General features: G+C 34.8%; 1 protein-coding gene across 3 annotated transcripts in view; it reads left to right on the top strand.

Moving 5' to 3' along the window:
* The window catches only part of CERT1 (ceramide transporter 1), a 131439-nt gene that overhangs the window by 6650 nt on the left and 110160 nt on the right, over nt 1–14629 (top strand). The window lies entirely within an intron of this gene.

The raw sequence follows: 14629 nt of genomic DNA, 5'->3' as shown, positions 1-14629 counted from the left end.
GGTCAGTTAAATGGAGGTCAGTTAAGGAAGCTATTGTAGTTAAAATCTAAAAATGGGTGTGTTAAAACAATCATAGATTTTACTGATACATTCAAAGAGAATTCATGTTACGATAGAGTTTATATTGTTTATAAAGATAAATGGTGTACTTTGGATTATGTGTTGATATCTAAATATGACTTACATATATTTATGTTACACATTTAAGTAAAACCATATAGTATTTTTCCATCACTTTTCATACATTCTGCCCCTCTTATATATTCAGAGTTTGAAAATAAAAGCTTAGTTGGATATTGAGTTGGAAAAACTTATAGAGGGGTTGTTTGGAAATGTTCAGAATGAAACTACTACTCTCCATTCTTATGGACAATTTTGAAGAAATAGTTTGGACATAAAGGCTCACTATTTATTTGGACTGGTATGTGGTATGTTATAATGTACTTTTGAAATTGTATCTACTGATAGTTAATATTTTGGGGTTTTATTTCTCTTGAGATAGATCACTATTCATGCTAGAGGAAAGAATCATGGATAGTAATGTACTTTACAATTCTGAAATGTCTTCTCTTGGTTCTTCCCCTTCTTCCTTCTTTTGCATATTGTTGGATGCTTGTTAGTTACAGTGCTTGTTAGACTCTTTGAAAATAATTTATATCTTTATTGTTTCCTAACTAGTAGTATTCCTAGAGTACCATGCTAGTTTAAATTTAGTTATCCTGTCTTGAATTATGGACTATGGTAATAGTGCATGGCTTATTTGGGGAAACGAAAAACTTCTAATAAATATTTACATTGCATCTGCTCAGGAAAAAACAATGTGTTAGTTCTTCGTAGATTTTTTATTGTTGTTATTTTGGTATTTTTGTTATCTGTATTTGCTTATAGAACTTTTCATTGTGGTTCATAATCAAAGAAATGAGTAGGAAAGCAAGACAATTTGAAAACATTGAAGGGACCTAGTGGAAGTACTCACTGGGCTAAGTGGTAGTAGAGAAGGTTAAAAAAAAAAAAAAATGAATGAAGCAGCAGAATCTGAGTGGTAGTTAGTCTTCGCTATAGTTAACCAGGTGGTATGGAGAAACACAAGTATTTATATTCCTGAACTTCTTCAACTCTGTTCCTATTCTGTGGGTTCATAAGTTCACTGTTAATATTTCAAGGAAATTACAAAATATAACTGAATTCAGTGAACTTCTCAGAATGAAGTTTACAAATACAGTATGTATTTGAGTTAAATTTTTAAAATGTAATACTAACCTCTGTTAAATAGGTGTCTTTTGCTTTTCTTAAATATGGGCTATTATATGTATCAATTCATCTCTGAAGGCAAAGAATAAATATGGTTGAATTTGTGCACATGACATCCTTATGAAATTGATAGTATTCATATATGAGGAAATCTGGACTTGAAGAGTTGTGACTTTACTGTAACCGTTCATTAACATATTTATTATTTGTTGGTGAACCTAATGTTTGAGCCCACCTTTTCTGATAGAACCTAATTCATTGTTAAATTCACTATTATTTTAGCTTAACATTTAAGTCATTCCTTATTCAAATCATGTTCTTTAGTTATGTGATAATAAATTGAGTGAAATACTTTCAAGGAACAAAGTATTTCCTGGGAGAATTTGTTACCTGGAAATAATTCTTAACGTGAAGGGATTGGGAATAAGTTAATGAGAGGAAAAATAGTACTCTGTCACTTTTTGGGAAATCACCTATTTGTATATTTAATAAATGTTTGTAGAAAGTTGAATTTCTCAATTATTATAGTTTAATAGTTATTTGCTTAAGACCCAGTCCCTGCTACAAAACTTGCCATGTAGTAGATGTTCAATATATGTTAGTTGTGTTTCATCGATCAAAAGCAATGTTTATGGAGTATTTAAACTGTTATTTATTTTTTAAGTTCTGTTTTTAAATAAAGTACGTGTGGTAAAAAAATATAATCTGTGGCATGAAGAGGTTTAAAGAGTAAATGCTTCTCTTTACTCTTAGTCCTGCACTCAAGACATAGCCAAAGTCAAATTTTTGGTCTGTCCTTCCAGATACTATGTATGCCTATATAAGCATTTATTTGTTTATATCCTTCATTTTCATTTACACAGATAGCATCATACTAAATCTATCGTTCTGCACCTTGTTTTCTTTTAATATGTCTTGGACATTTACTGCATTTTGTTGAATATTGTGGATGTACCATGTCTTATTTATTTGCCCCTTCCCTGTTCTTGGAAATTTAGATCATGTTTAAATTTGTTTTACTACAAACACTCTTGAAACAAACATACATAGTATTTTAAAATTTTTTTATAGTTACTGTCAAATGCCCTTTCCAAAGTGCCACTTTTCATTCCTACAAATAGTGCATGAGTGTCCCTATTTCCCCATACCCTCAAATATATATATTTTTAATTTGGTTGCACCGGGTCTTAGTTGCGGCAGGCGGGCTCCTTAGTTGCGGCAGGCGGGCTCCTTAGTTGTGGCTCCAGGGCTTCTTAGTTGCGGCACATGGGCTCCTTAGTTGCTGCATGCGAAGTCTTAGTTGCAGCATGCATGTGGGATCTAGTTCCCTGACCAGGGATCAGACCCAGGCCCCCTGCATTGGGAGTGTGGAATCCTATCCACTGTGCCACCTGGGAAGTCCCTCTCAAGTATTGAGGAAGTCAGGTTTTGGCAAATGTTAAAATATTTGGCAAACTGCTAGATAAAAATGGTGTCTCATTATTTTAAAGTTGCACTTTTTTATTCAAGAGGGTAACTTCTTAGGTTTATAATTCATTTTTTCCTCTTCTTATCGCTTGTTCATCTCTTTCTCAGTTATTGATTTGTAGAAGCTCTTTATATCATGATATTTGGCAATTTGTCATATTTATTGCAAATGTTTCCCCCCAGGTTGTCATTGTCTATTTTTTCTTTCCTTATTTTATATTCTTTTTAAGCCTTAAAAGAAATTTAAAAATTTTATATGCTCTTATTGACCTTTTCCTTTATGGCTTCTGTATTTAGTTATGTTTAACTAAAACATAACTCAAAGACTATAACTCTATATAAATGTAGTTACATTTTCATCTACAATTTTACATTTGAATTGATTCCTGTGGGAGTTATTTTAGTATAAGAAGGGATGTGGGAATTTAGCTTTTTAATTTTTTCCCAAATGGCTAACCATGTAGTCTAATACCATTAATTGAAAAATTCACCTTCTCCCCACTGGTTTGAAATGTTACCTTTATTGTATATTATATTACCATGTGTATTTGAGGCTGTTTCTGGACTCTCTTCTCTTCAATTGGTTTGTCTATGCCTTTTTGTACCATATTTAAAATTATATTGCTAATATATCAATCAGTTCTTTAAACTGCTAATGATCCTTTTGTGGAAATAAAAGAAGTGGTTTGTTTGTAGCTACTGAGATTAGAAGACGTTTCAGGAATTAGGTAGGTAGAGATTTTTGGTAAAATGGAAATAGTAATGTCTTTAGAATTGGTTTGCCTAAGTTCTATCTATAGTCCCAAGTCTTACCTTAGGTATCTGACTTTGTGTACCTACTATCTTATAAAACTTCTTTAATTACCAAATGAATGGGATTTGTATTATTCTTATTATAGGTTGGATATAGTAAAATTTATTCACCAATTTAGTGTTTTAATATTCCCAGACGGAAAACTGAAAGGTAATGAAAATGTTTACTGCTACATTGAAAAAAATTTTAAGCCAAGGAGCTCTTAAGTAGGTAGAGGTTAGAAGGGAGGAAATTTAAAGATCCTGGCAAAATTAAAGAAGCCAACAGAGATGTAAAAGAAAGGGAAGGGGGCTTCCCTGGTGGCACAGTGGATAAGAGTCTGCCTGCCAATGCAGGGGACACGGGTTCGATCCCTGGTCTGGAAAGATCCCACATGCCGCGGAGCAACTAAGCCCTGTGCACCACAACTACTGAGCCTGCGCTCTAGAGCCCACGAGCCACAACTACTGAAGCCCGCGTCCCTAGAGCCCTTGCTCCGCAACAAGAGAAGCCACCGCAATGAGAAGCCCGCGCACTGAAACAAAGAGTAGCCCCCGCTCGCTGCAACTAGAGAAAGCCCGCGTGCAGCAACGGAGACCCAACACAGCCAAAAATAAATAAATAAAATTTAAATTTAAATTAAAAAAAAAAAAGAAAAAGAAAGGGAAGGAAGTGTTCAAAATTGAAAAGGATCATTAAACAAAAAAATTTTAAAGTGCCAAATAAAGAGTAGTCAAATCTAAACAGTTTTTGAGTAAACTATTTCTCAGTAAAACTGGAAGAAAAAATTTTTTTTAATTTTTAAAGTTTTCGAATGTGGGATTTTAAAGGAAAAAATTGTGATTTAAATTGATGTTCAGCAAATTGGATCTCACCAAAAATGAACAGGGCCATAACTAATCATCATACGAGGAACTCCAGATTAGTAAGAAGTCCAAGAAGTTCACTTTTTATCAAATGTGCAATTTTGCTCTATTGAACTGTGTTAGTAAGAACCAAAGGAGAGAGAGGAAGGTATATCGACCAGTAAAAGCATTAGATAGATACTAGTTGATAATTCTCTTCATTTGAGGAGCATTTGCCAGTGAATTTCTAAAGAAATTAGAACCTTATACTACTAAGATTTATGCCTTTAGAAACTAATATTATCTGTTCAGCAGTTCATTTGGAAATAATTATCTTCCATCTTTAGGTAACTGGAATGTAACTCAAATAATTAGATATAGTGGGAAATATTTAAAATATTTGGTGAGAGGATTTGGAAGAGGAAAAATATAAAGAAAGATACCAGTTGAAATGTAGAGCCAAGAATGTTGAAATAGCTTATCCAAAATTATGTAATTACAAAATGTGTTAATTTGTTAGGGTTGCCATAACAAAGAACCGCAAACTGGGTGTATTTTTTTTTTTTTTTAATTGAAGTATAGTTGACTTACAATGTTTCAGGTGTATGGCAAAGTGATTCAGATATATGTGTGTATATATATATAATATATATATTATATGTGTATACATATAATATATATATATATATATATGAGTTCTTTTCCATTGTAGGTTATTATAAGATGCTGAATCTAGTTCCTTGGTTTATACAGCAGGTGCTTGTTGTTTATCTATTTTATATGCAGTAGTTTGTATCCTCTAATCCCAAACTCCTAATTTATCCCTCCCCCACCCCCTTTCCCTTTTGGTAACCATAAGTTTGCTTTCTGTGTCTATGAGTTTATTTCTGTTTTGTAAATAAACTCATTTGTATCATTTTTTAAGATTCCACATGTAAGTGGTATCATATATTTGTCTTTCTCTGTCTGATTTACTTCACTTAATAATCTCTAGGTCCATCCATGTTGCTGCAAATGGCAATATTTCATTCTTTTTTATTATGGCTGAGTAATATTCATATTTTATACACACACACACACACACACACACACCCCACATCTTCATTATCCATTCATCTGTCAGTGGATATTTAGGTTGCTTCCATGTCTTGGCTGTTGTAGATAGTGCTGCAGTGAACATTGAGGTGCATGTGTCTTTTCAAATTATCATTTTCTCTGGATATATGCCCAGGAGTGGGATTGCTGGGTCATGTGGCAACTCTATTTTTAATTTTTTAAGGAACCTGCATCCTGTTTTCCATAGTGGCTACAGCAATTTACATTCCCACCAACAGTGTAGGATGGTTTCCTTTTCTCCGTACCCTCTCCAGCATTTGTTATTTGTAGACTTTTTAATGATGGCCATTTTGACTGGTATGAGGTGATATCTCATTGTAGTTTTGATTTGCATTATTCTAATAATTAACGCCGTTGAGCATCTTTTCATATGCCTCTTGGCCATCTGTATGTCTTCTTTGGAAAAATGTCTATTCAGGTCTTCTGCCCATTTTTAATTGGTTTGTTTGTTTTTTTGATATTGAGCTATATAAGCTGTTTGCATATTTTGGAAATCAAGCCCTTGTTGGTCACATCATTTGCAAATATTTTCTCTTGTTCCGTAGGTTGTCTTTTTGTTTTATTTATGATTTCCTTTAATGTGTAAATGCTTTTAAGTTTAATTAGGGCCCATTTGTTTATTTTTGCTTTTGTTTCCATTACTCTAGGAGACAGATCCAAAAATATATTGTTGTGATTTATGTCAAAGAGTGTTCTGCCTATGTTTTCCTCTAGGATTTTTATAGTATCTGGTCTTACATTTAGGTCTTTAATCCATTTTGAGTTTATTTTTGTATATGGTGTAGAAAATGTTCTAATTTCATTGTTTTTACATGTAGCTGTCCAGTTTTCCCTGCACCACTTATTGAAGAGGCTGTCTTTTCTCCATTGTATATCCCTTCCTCCTTTGTCATAGATTAATTGACCATAAGTGCACAGGTTTATTTCTGGGCTTTCTGTCCTGTTCCATTGATCTATATGTCTGTTTTTTGTGCCAGTACCATGCTGTTTTGATGACTGTGGCTTTGTAGTATAGTCTGAAGTCAGGGAGTGTCGTTCCTCCAGCTCCGTTCTTCTTTTTCAAGATTGTTTTGACTATTAAGGGTCTTTTGTGTTTTTATACAAATTTTAAGATCTTTGTTCTAGTTCTGTGAAAAATGCCATTGGTAATTTGATAGGGGTTGCATTGAATCTGTAGATTGCCTTGGGTAGTATGGTCATTTTAACAATATTGATTCTTCCAATCCAAGAACATGGTATATCTTTCCATCTGTTTGTGTCATCTTCAGTTTCTTCATCAGTATCTTACAGTTTTTCAGAGTACAGGTCTTTTGCCTCCTTAGGTAAGTTTATTCCTAGGTATTTTATTCTTTTTGACATGATGGTAAATGGGATTATTTCCTTAATTTCTCTTTCTGATAGTTCGTTGTTAGTGTGTAGAAATGCAACAGATTTCTCTATGTTAATTTTGTATCCCCCAACTTTACTGAATTAAATAACAGAAATTTATTATCTCACAGTTCTGGAGGCTAGAAGTCCAGATAAAGATGTTGTCAGGGTTGGTTCCTTCTGTTGCTTTTGATGGTGTGCTGACAGTCTTTGGCATTCCTTGGCTTATATATGCATCATCCCAATCTCTGCATTCATGTTTACATGGCATCCTCCCTGTGCACGTAACTGTGTCCAGATTTCCCCTTTTTATAAGAACACCAAGTTATATATATAGATTAAGGGCCTATTCCACTCCAGTGTGACCTCATCCTAACTAATTACATCTCCAGTTACCCTATTTTCAAATAAATTTCAAATATTTTCAAATAAATTCACATTCTGACATACTTCAGATTAGGGCTTCAACATACAAATTTGGGGGTATGCAATGTAACGCATAACCCATGAAAGTATCAGCGTTAAGACTAGAACTCAAGTCTCCCGATTCCCACCTGGTGTTATTTTATTGTATGTCAGTGAGCATAGGAAAAATACATATACAATGCATTTTATTTTGTGTAAGACTTGCAGGAACATGACTGTTAAATATTTATAAAGCAACTCTTTAAAATTTGTTTTGAACAGAGCATCTTATTAAGATAAAAAGGGTTTTTTTTTCCTTTTAATCCTAAGAAGCTCTGTTTGAGATATATGCTTCTTACTTACATGTAAATTTTATCAATTTTTTTTTCTAAATAAAAATAGAGAAAAGAAAGAAATTTGTGATTTACTATTACTGTCTTCTGTTAAATCTCTAATAAATATAATTTGTATTTTAGCATTCAAGTTTCCTTAAAGCAAGGAATACACAAAATTTTCTAGATTTGCCTGCTTGAAATGGTTAGCAAGAAGCTTGTTTTCTTAGTTTCTCTGAAGGTCTTTTAAGCTTCACATATACCAGTTTTTACTTAGTATTTTTTTTTTTAATTAAAGTACAGTTGATTTACAATATTATATTACTTGCAGTATACAGCATAGTGATTCAGTAGTTTTACAGTTTATAATCCATTAAAAGTTATTATAAGATAATGGCTATAATTCCTGTGCTATACATATTTAGTATTTTTTATTTAGCATTTTATCTTTTTTTTTTTTTAACAACCAGCATCTTTTTTTTTGTTTGTTTGTTTGTTTATTTTATTTTATTTATGGCTGTGTTGGGTCTTCGTTTCTGTGCGAGGGCTTTCTCTAGTTGTGGCCAGCGGGGGCCACTCTTCATCGCGGTGCGCAGGCCTCTCACTATCGCGGCCTCTCTTGTTGCAGAGCACAAGCTCCAGACGCACAGGCTCAGTAATTGTGGCTCACGGGCCCAGCCGCTCCGCGGTGTGTGGGATCTTCCCAGACCAGGGCTCGAACCCGTGTCCCCTGCATAGGCAGGCAGATTCTCAACCACTGTGCCACCAGGGAAGCCCTAGCATTTTATCTTAATTTCCAAAGTGCTTAAAATATCGTTCATGGGCTCTGAAGTTAAACCTGGATTTAGATCTTGGCTCTGCTTCTTATGGCTAAAGGTACCTTTGAACAGATAACTAAAGTGGTTAAAGATGGGTGCATAAGATCTAAGGGTAGAATGATTATGTGCATTAAACAAAATAACAAAAGCACTTGTACTTTTGTTCTTGGCAACATAAGAGGCACTCAAATTTCTTTTAAGTTTATTTTGTGATATGTTTGTATTAGAAATAGAGCCTACAGTTTTAAAAGAAGAAAGGAGAAGCTGGCAAAGCTTTTTATTAAAGGGAGACAAAGATGCAAGTGACTTGTTAAAGCCGGAATATGTGACATGTCATATTTGAACAGGTTCTCATGCATTTCCTGTAAGCAGTTTCCTTCCACCAAGTGGTTCTGTTTCACAACTTAAAAGAAATTATATGTATGTGTGTATAAAATAGATAATATATAAATGGTTAACTGTTTATATGCTTTCTGCATGTTCCTGACAGATTGTTTTTTTCCCTTGTTCTACTATTTATTGTGTGTGGGGTTTTTTTAAGGCATATTGTACCTTTTAAAAAACCAGATTTATTTAGGCATAATTTACACTCAGTAAAATTCACCCTTTTTAAGTGTACAGTTATAGTTTTCATAAATGTATATAGTCATGTGATCACTAGCACAGTCAGATTATAGACAGTTTTCATCACCCCAGAAAGTTCTCGCCTGCCCCTTTGTGATCAGTACCTCCCCATCCCCAATCTCTGGCAACCACTGTTTTGATAGTTTTATCTTTTCCAGAATGTGATATAAATGGAATCATACAGTATGCAGCTCTTTGTGTCTGGCTTTTCATTTAGTGTAATGCTTTTGAGAGTCATCTGTGTTGTTACATGTATCCCTAACTTACTCCTTTTTATTACCGAGTACTGTTCCACAGTATATATGCACCAAAGTTTGTTTATCCATTCACCACCTGATAGATTTATGTTTCCAGTTTTGGGCTACCATAAGTAAGGCTGCTAAACATTCAAGTACAGGTCTTTGTGTAAATGTTTTATTTCTCTTGGGCAGATACCTAGGAATGGGATTGCTGGGTCCTATGGTAAGTGTATGTTTAACTTTATAAGAAACTGCCAGAGACTTCCCTTCGCCTTCCAATGCAGGGGGTGTGGGTTTGATCCCTGGTCAGGGAACTAGATCCCACATGCCTTGAGGCCAAAAAACAAAACATAAAACAGAAGCAATATTGTAACAAATTCAATGAAGACTTTAAAAATTGTCCACATCAAAAAAAAAGAAATCTTTTTTTTTTAATTGGGGTATAATTGTTTTACAATGTTATGTTAGTTTCTACTGTACAGTGAAGTAGAGTTCCCTGTGCTATACAGCAGGTTCTTTTTTTTTTAATAACAACTATTTATTTATTTACTTTTTGGCTGCGTTGGGTCTTCGTTGCTGCACATGGGTTTTCTCCAGTTGCAGTGAGCGGGGGCTACTCTTTGTTGCAGTGTGCGGGCTTCAGTAGTTGTGGCACGTGGGCTCAGTAGTTGTAGCTCTCAGACTCTAGAGCGCAGGCTCAGTAGTTGTGGCGCACGGGCTTAGTTGCTCTGTGGCATGTGGGATCTTCCCGGACCAGGGCTTGAACCTGCCTCCCCTGCATTGGCAAATGGATTCTTAACCACTGCACCACAAGGGAAGTCCCTGTGCAGCAGGTTCTTCTTAGTTATCTATTTTATACATATTAGTGTGTACATGTCAATCCCAATCTCCCAATTTATCGCACCCCCCCGCCCCCCTCTTTCCCACCTTGGTGTCCATACATTTGTTCTCTACAGCTGTGTCTCTATTTCCTTTTTTTTTTTTTTTTTTAAAAAGAAAGAAACTGCTAAACTGTTTTCCAAAGTGGCAGTACCATTTTATATTTCTACCAACAGTGTATGAGAATTCCAGTTGCTCAACATTTTTGTCGGTACCTGTTTTTTGGGTTTTTTGTTTGTTTTGTTTTTTATCTTAACTATTCTAGTAGGTGTGTAGTGATATCTCATTGTGGTTTCAATTTGCATTTTCCTAATGACTAATGATGTTGTACATCTTTTCATCTGCTTTTTATTTATATCTCTTTGATGGTATGTCTGTTCAAATCTTTTGTTTCTTTTCATCTTCTTAATATTGAGTTATGAAAGTTCTTTATATATTCCAGATACCATTATTTCAGACATGTATTTGGCAAATATTTTCTGCCAACCTAACAGACTGATTTTTGTCACTGTTATTAGAAAATAAATTACATTTGAATGTATATTCTGCTGAATTTTTGTTCTGAATTTTTGGGAACCTTTGAAGCTTATTTATTTCCCAGAGTAGTTTCCAAAGATATCAGCACTATTATTAGTTCTTTTCTTAGGTTATTTATATGGAGGCAACATTTCTCACAATTTTTTTAATTTTAATTTTTTAGTTTGGGTCTACAGTGGCACACTGCCATTTAATTAAAGTGACAAAGCTTTAGATTTAAAGTTACAAGCTGACAGCTCATCATGTAGTGATTTCACGAGGGAAGTTGGTATTACTGTTGAGTTTCTTCCTTGGAGTGAGAGCTGTGTAGGCTTGATCTCTGTCCTTTCTTCATCTAAGGAAGGAAACCATAGCTGATAAAAAGAATGAGATACACTCTTAGTCTCCAAGTAGAGATATATGTTATGCAACAATTACTTCTTTTAAAAATATATGTTTTCACTAGTGAGGATTTATCACTTAAAGGAGAAAAAGATCATTTATAAATTGATTATAAGGAATCAAGAGACCAAGAAGTCATGACCAGTTGAAGCTCATCCAGAAATTAAGGTGGTCTCTAAAGTGATAATGTCTTGAGGGTGGGAGATCGGGTTGGGTAATAATTTTTGAAAACTTATGTATAAACCCAATTTCATAAAGTGAGGTTTGCTCCTGTTATGAAGGACTTCAAGTGGTTTCATTTGGCTTTTAAAAAATTAGGAAGTTCATCCAGGTAAAGATTCATCTACTCTATCTCCTTGCCCATAAAAAGAATAGTAAAGTGGTAAAAAGTTTTTTAATCCCAAAAGGGAGAAAAGTGAGGAGACAATAGAAGACAGAATTTTAGAAGCTGGAAAACATGGACAAGTACTAAGTGAGTTTGTGGATCTGAGAAATCCAACTCTTAAGCTATGAGTTGGGAATGCTGTGAACTAGATTTACATCACAACTATATAATACTTCAGCAGTACCAGATACCTCTTGAAATAAGAATTGGGAGTGGAAGTTGTAAATAAGGAAGATGAGTCAAATATCAGTTTAAGAAACAATCACATCCCCAGATTTTTCTCCCCCAGCTGTGGGCAGTTGGGTGATTGACCCATCCCTAACCTGACAAAAGATGGTGTATTATTCTTTTAGGGTGGATAAAATAGTGATCTCTGGGCTGGAGAGTGGGGAAATAGGCACTAGAAAAAAATTGAGAGCAAGGAATAGAGGGTAATTAAGTATACTGACTGAATACTGAAACCTCCCTCCATCCCATCCCACTCCTGTTCCCCACTTTGTTCCCAAAACACTAGCTAACAAACTTTCACTCTCAGGGCAGGAGGTTGCTGGAGTTTTTTCTAGAGAATCCAGCCAGCTCAAGAGGAAAGACCTAATGATAGCATTAGAGCTTCCCCAACAAAGTAGACCAACTACATTATCCCACAGTGAAGCCCATCTTTGATTAAACTATCCATAGCCTTACAGCTTCCCATCAGTTTTTAGATCCCCCACTTTTAAAAATGAACAAACAGTCAACAACTACCAGGCATGTGAGGAAAGTTTTCAGTATGAAAGAGATGAAGAGAATAAATGCAATACTAGGCAATAAATTACTCAAATATTCCACAAAAATAAGAAAATTCGTTAGTATTCTCAAAGAGCTAAGAGTATTTGGAATCATTAAATCAGAAAGTATACTATTGGGACTTCTCTGGTGGTGCAGCAGTTAAGAATCTGCCTGCCAATGCAGGGGACATGGGTTCGATCCCTGGTCCAGGAAGATCCCACATGCCGTGGAGCAACTAAGCCATGCGCCACAACTACTGAACCTGTGCTCTAGAGACCGCGAGCCACAACTACTGAGCCCACGTGCCACAACTACTGAAACCCACGCACCTAAAGCCCGAGCTCCACAACAAAAGAAACCACTGCAGTGAGAAGCCCGTGCACTGCAACAAAGAGTAGCCCCTGCTCGACTCAACTAGAGAAAGCCTGTGTGCAGCAACAAAGACCCAACGCAACCAAAAAAAAAAAAAAAAAATTAAAAAAGTATACTATAAAAAAGGAAGAAGAATGTATGCATCCTTTTGAATTACAGTTGCACCCTGATAGTCATTGCAGCACTATTTACAATAGCCAGGACATGGAAGCAGCCAAAATGTTCTTCACTAGAGGAATGGATAAAGAAGATGTGGTACATATATACAGTGGAATATTACTCAGCCATAAAAAGGAACAAAATAGTGACATTTACAGAGACGTGGATGGATCTAGAGACTGTCATACAGAGTGAAGTAAGTCAGAAAGAGAAAACAAATATCGTATGATATCACTTATATGTGGAATCTAGAAAAATGGTAGAGATGAGCTTATTTGCAAAGTAGAAATAGAGTCACAGATGTAGAGAACAAACTTATGGTTACCGAGGGGAAAAGGGGGGATGGGATGAATTGGGAGATTATGATTGACATATATACACTACTATGTATAAAATAGATAACTAATGAGAACCTAGTGTATATAGCACAGGGAACTCTACTCAATGCTGTGTGGTGACCTAAATGGGAAGGAAATCTAAAAAAGAATGGATATATGTATACGTATGACTGATTTACTTTGCTGTACAGAAAGAAACTAACATGACATTGTAAAGCAACTATACTCCAATAAAAATTAATAATAAAAAAAAAAGAGTTAAGGAGTTCTCACAGATATAGAGAACAGACTTGTGGTTGCCTCCGAGGAGGGGGGTGGTGGAGGCATGGATTGAGAGTTTGGGATTAGCAGATGCAAACTATTGTATAGAATGGATTAACAACCAGGTCCTACCATATAGCGTAGGTAACTATATTCAGTATCCTGTAATAAACCATAATGGAAAAGAATATGAAAAAGAATATGTGTGTGTGTGTGTGTGTGTGTGTGTATATATATATATATATATATATATATATATATATACACACACACACATACATGTATAACTGAATCACTGCTGTACAGCAGGAATTAACAGATTGTAAATCAACTATACTTCAATAGAATAAATTTTTAAAAAAAGAAAGGATAAAAAAGAGCTGTTAGAAATTATAAATATGGTCGCGGTGATGGAAAAAAATTGGAAGGGTCAGAAGGTAGAATTATAGTCATTTCCCAAAAAAGTAGAAAAAAGAAAAAAAGATAGTGAATAGGAGAAAAGACAAAATTAAAGGAATCATCCAAGAGTTTTGAGATTTGAACAATGGGAGCTTCAGGAAGAGAGAACAGAGAAGAAAAGAATCATCAATGCAAGAATGCGAGAAAAATTTATGAAAATAGAGGACATGAGTTTTCACACTGAAAGGGCCAAGGAGGGGCCAACATTAACAGATGGAAAAAAAAAAATCATAAAAGAAACATTTTGAGGTGAGTCAGACCACTGAGAAGAAAGAAGATCCTGAATGCTTCAGAGGGAAAAAAATACAGATCACAGCAAAGGATAAGGATTCAAAGTAACTGTGGACTTCTCAAGAACAGCCCTGGAAGCTAAAATGCAATAGGCCATGCCTTCCTTCTTCTGAAGAAATATTTTCGACTCTGAATTCTGTATCCAACCAAACCACTAAGGAAGTATAAGGGCAGATAAAAGCATTTTAAAATATGAAGGTCTTAAAAAACTTACTTCTTGTGGTTTTTTAAAAATGTTTTATATTAGAGATACATAATTAGATCTCTGAAGATGGAGTGATATGTTTTGAATTTGCTTCAGAATAATGCATTTAGTGAGGTGTGAATTTGTGAGGGTATAGAGGAAACAAGAATGACTACGAGTTAGTAACTGTTGAAGCTGAATAGTGGTATGTGGGGGTCGTTCTTTATTTTTGCGTATGTTTGAAAATTCTCATAATAAGTAAGAAACACACATTTTACATTCTTCTGGAAAATGTGCCATTTTAAAAAAAGGAAGTATTAAATAAGAGGAACACAGGCAGAGGATGTTGTTCTCCAA

This window comes from Balaenoptera ricei, chromosome 3 (assembly GCF_028023285.1).
Source record: "Balaenoptera ricei isolate mBalRic1 chromosome 3, mBalRic1.hap2, whole genome shotgun sequence".
In the NCBI taxonomy this organism is placed as follows: domain Eukaryota; kingdom Metazoa; phylum Chordata; class Mammalia; order Artiodactyla; family Balaenopteridae; genus Balaenoptera; species Balaenoptera ricei.
The sequence above is the reverse complement of the archived record's forward strand: the minus strand, read 5'-3'. Positions and strand labels throughout refer to the sequence as shown.